This window comes from Etheostoma cragini, chromosome 3 (assembly GCF_013103735.1).
Source record: "Etheostoma cragini isolate CJK2018 chromosome 3, CSU_Ecrag_1.0, whole genome shotgun sequence".
Classification (NCBI taxonomy): Eukaryota; Metazoa; Chordata; class Actinopteri; order Perciformes; family Percidae; genus Etheostoma; species Etheostoma cragini.
Window position 1 is genome coordinate 7,878,862 of NC_048409.1, and position 4,202 is coordinate 7,883,063.

Consider the following 4,202-nt stretch of genomic DNA (forward strand, 5'->3'; position numbering starts at 1 on the left):
GGTAGTACACAAGTGTAACATTGTGATAGCTGCATAAAGTGTTATTCATATTACGAGTCTTTGGTGAGAGGGTTACACCTGTAAAATGTTTTTTTGTGTTTTTTGTGTGTTTTGTATGTTTTTTTGCCGGGGGCGTAAAGTGGGAGCAGGGGCAAGATCCCTTTCCCTACTTTCTACACCCCTACTTCCGACACTATTGCTTGGAGCACACCCATCTTCAAACTCTGTCTTCATTTTGATATTAACTACACACCTGTTAAGTTTCGTGACTGCTTCTTGCACTGTTGTGGCGCTATCGCAGTGACAAACTCTGTCAGACAAACAGACGGGCAGACAGACAGACTATTAGATGGATATGAGATGTGTTGGTGCTTGGGTCTCATTTCTGACAAGGAGAGAAGCACAAAAAGTGGTGAAATAGACCAAGCTGAGTCATGCGTTTTTATTGTAGATTTCGCCAGACCCCCACCAACGTACTGCGTGCGCATAAGATTAGAGTGGAATATTTAATGTAAAATGGTTTGGCTGAAAAGGGGCATTCCAGACCTGATTGGGCGGCTTACAAATACAGAAGAAGGAATTTCTTAAAACTAAAGCAAGACAGAGAATCTACTACTTCATCATTCAACCAAGGAGAAGTTTTGCACAAAAATTGTGTGCTTCCAGCAAGCCTGTTGAGGATCCACTGCTGGTAAAATGTGTAATTCTTAGTCTTATTAATGAAGACCCCCCCAAACCGTATGGAGGGCACAGCATGCGCTTCCAGATTAAGTGTTGGAAACGAGTACCAAAGAAGTAAACAGCTGTTCATATTGAAAATAGAAACACAAGTATATCAATTGCATTTTATTCCACTGTTATTCTAAATGAGAGAAACAGCTGACTAAAGTTATGCAAATAGATCAATCTCAGCTGATTCCCAAATATTTAGGAAACACACTCAGCTTTTGAGGTTCAATCGCATGACCATCTGTTTTTACAGTATTCTTTTTATGTTACAGTAAGCAAGGATTACAGTAACCAAAGTCACATCCCTGGAAATGTTGTTGTAGCAGGAAAAGGTAGCAGGAAAAGGTAGATAAACAGTAGTGTGTAGATTGTGTGTGTGAAGAGTTATTCCCGGAGTTGTTCACAAGGGAAAAAGCTTGGAGTAAAGTAACTAGGAGAATTTAGCAGATATACAACACACGAAAGAGTCTTTTGAGTTTGATGGTCGTCTTTATTATTCAAACCCGAGAATACAGATGAAGAACTCGCCTCACAAGAGTTGGAAAGAACCAGACAGAGAGGTGCAACAGGCAGATGAAGCAGCTGCTCCAAGCGCGAACTACAGCTAGCAGTGACGTTATTATTGTGTAAGCCACATGCATATTTAGCCCAATTCCACTATGTAGTTACATAGTGACTGACATGGTCTTAACCACTACAGTGCTCAATTACCTATTTTTGAGGAGGAAATAAACTACAATTTGTTGGTGCAAAGGCATGGAGGACACCCACTACACCCCCCGGCGCACGGGGCGTTGTTGTTGGCTGCAGGATAGGAATCTACCTAATGGCTAAGGAGTCTACCACACAGCCAGTGTGTAGCCGGCCTAACAGTGTCAAACTGTACAGTTGTACTGTTATACTGATGTGGATGAAATGTATCTTCTCTAACATTCTCTCCCGCAGCAATGTTCTTGCAGTGGCCCAAGTGCAGGATAAATGAAACAATAGGAGGCGTGAAAGTGGTAAATTCACAGGAGTGGAACGGTCACTCATTAAGAGAGGTTTCAAGGATTGGATCTGCAGTGTCACGCCCCTCCAAAATGGCCCACGATAACAGCAAACTGAACACATCACTGAGTCCCCATGACAACTGAAGAGGAACAAATATCATGCTGTGCACTGGATGAGTGGCAGGCATCTGCTCCCTTCAGCCACATCCACAGTCAGTCATGGCAAATACCCCATCATGCAGATGCTCCCGGTCCAGAGAGAGAAGAGGGATGACACACTCAGAGGTCTGAGGATTCTAAGCTCTATGCCCCGTCAAGTAAGTTTCCAATTTGGATCCATAAAAACATCTATCTCTATAAGTCCTTTGATCACATATCCAGACTTACGTCTACTTAAAGGGGTGATAGAATGGTTTTATAGAGTATTTCACGCTGTTCCTTAAGGTCTCCGGATAGGGTTTGTAACATTTGATGGGCTGAAATTGTTGCTTTTGCTGTTCTTTTGGCCCACATACCACCCTGTTAAATTGACCTGGCTTGAAACGAGAGGTGTTCTGCCTTATTTGGTCTGCTCATGAATATTTAAATAAGCTGCGCACTGATTGGTTGGTGTGCACCGAGCTTTGCTGTGGCTGACTACCATTTCTGTTCCGTTTGTATGTTACGTCTAAAGTATTACTACTACTCTCGCCTGTGTCAGTAGGTCAAATGTTATCCTGGAACTACTATCCAGCTGATTAGATCATCTGACTTTGAGATTATTACCTTCTTAACATTTAGTAATATGTAAAATTACAACAACAGTGCATCCATCTTACCTTGGTAGGTGTTCTTGTGGAAACTGCACACATGCCCCAGGAAAGAGAAATTTTTTGTTGCCAAAAAATACCTCAGTTCACTAATACTAAATACATTAACTCAAGCTACTTTATGCTTTCTGCTCATTCAACATTATGATTTGTTTTTACAGGTCATGAAAAGAATGAACCAGGTTCCTGAGGAGATAACCTGTATGACTCAACATCATGGCCGTCATCCAGTGTGCCTCAATATTTATTCTTTGCAAAATGAAATGAATATTTACAGAGTTGACCATGGCCAGTTGAGAATCAAAGTGATAGAAAGGTGAGGCCAATTTGATACCACTGTTAGCAATTCAAGTATATATAAAAATGTTCATAACAATACCCATTGATTATTGGTTCAGCATGATTACAAATACACAGTATTATTAAGACAAAAACAAAATGAAAAACTTTATTTAGTTTCAAAACAATCATTACTCTGAAATCTAAAAGATAAAAAAAATGTGATTGTCCACTACACCATGTTCTCTTTGCAGGCAATGCAAACACATGGCTTATAGGACTTTTTTGAGCTGGTGCTGGGGTTTTTCTTGGTAGAAGTGTCCGTGTCGTGATTCCCTCTTGTGTCGTGCTGCGTTTACGGAAGGAGTTTCTGGATGCTTCAGGGCAGTATGTTGGGTTAAGACCCCCCCCTTAACTTAAAGTATGTACATTAGTTTCCCCTTAGCTGTCTTCCATTGTGGGTGATCAGCATTCTCATTGAAGTGCATATGACTGCAAGATACAACCTAAAACAAAAAACATAAATTTTATAACATAATTGTATTATTACCTTTTACACACACCAAGCAAAATACTCTACAGTTAACTCACAGCAGTTGATAAACCTCTATGCTGTGCCAAAGCTGTACTCTAACAAGTGTTCTTACAAGTGCCTTACAGTTTGATAGGCTTAAAAGTGAAATGATTTGCATTTAGATGGCCGGCAATTAGGCTTGATGTGTCTAGACCATTGCTTGTGTCTCACTCCTTCACTGAACAAAACCAGTTTCTGCAGACAATTTGTCCCCCATTCACATTTGCCTTTTCTAAAGACTTGTTTTGTTGAATGACGAAGTTCATAGGGAGTGTACATACCTGCTAAAGGCATCTTTAACACACAATGTAGCATTCAGTCATACCTTTTGTATACAAACACATTCCTACCTATTATCGAAATTATTTTCACCAGCCTCCCCCACAAAAGGAAATGCAATTGATTGAGATCAGACCAATCAGTGATAACACAGAAGAATAGTTCTATTCCTACTATAAATAGTTCACTAATGTGTTGTGAATGGCTCACATATTTGATAAAAGTCACTCACTCATCATGGTAACATTCTTAGATAACACTGCTCTGCTAAATGCTTAAAAATAAGACAGTTATGTCCCCCTAGATGCCACACTCGGAGCATCTGTTTGGCATGCTGCATCTTTCGTGTGTTGTCGTTCTTGTGATGTACTCTGAAATAATAATAAAAACTGTCAATAAATACATTGCCCAGGGCTGCCAACTCTCACGCATTGGCCGTGAGACACACGCATTTGACTGGTTTCACACGCCACACCCCCGATTTCTCACGCTGAAGTGTCAACCTGGTCGGTCAAATTTCTGAAAGATGAGTTTATCTAT

The 4,202-nt window shown here is 40.5% G+C and overlaps 1 long non-coding RNA gene across 1 annotated transcript in view; it reads right to left on the reverse strand.

Annotated features, from left to right (window-relative positions):
• LOC117941684 overlaps positions 1–4,202 on the reverse strand; it is an 8,800-nt gene that overhangs the window by 2,565 nt on the left and 2,033 nt on the right. Inside the window, exon 2 of the long non-coding RNA XR_004655952.1 lies at positions 3,908–3,910. This is a non-coding gene — a long non-coding RNA (uncharacterized LOC117941684). The remainder of the gene's footprint in view (positions 1–3,907; positions 3,911–4,202) is intronic.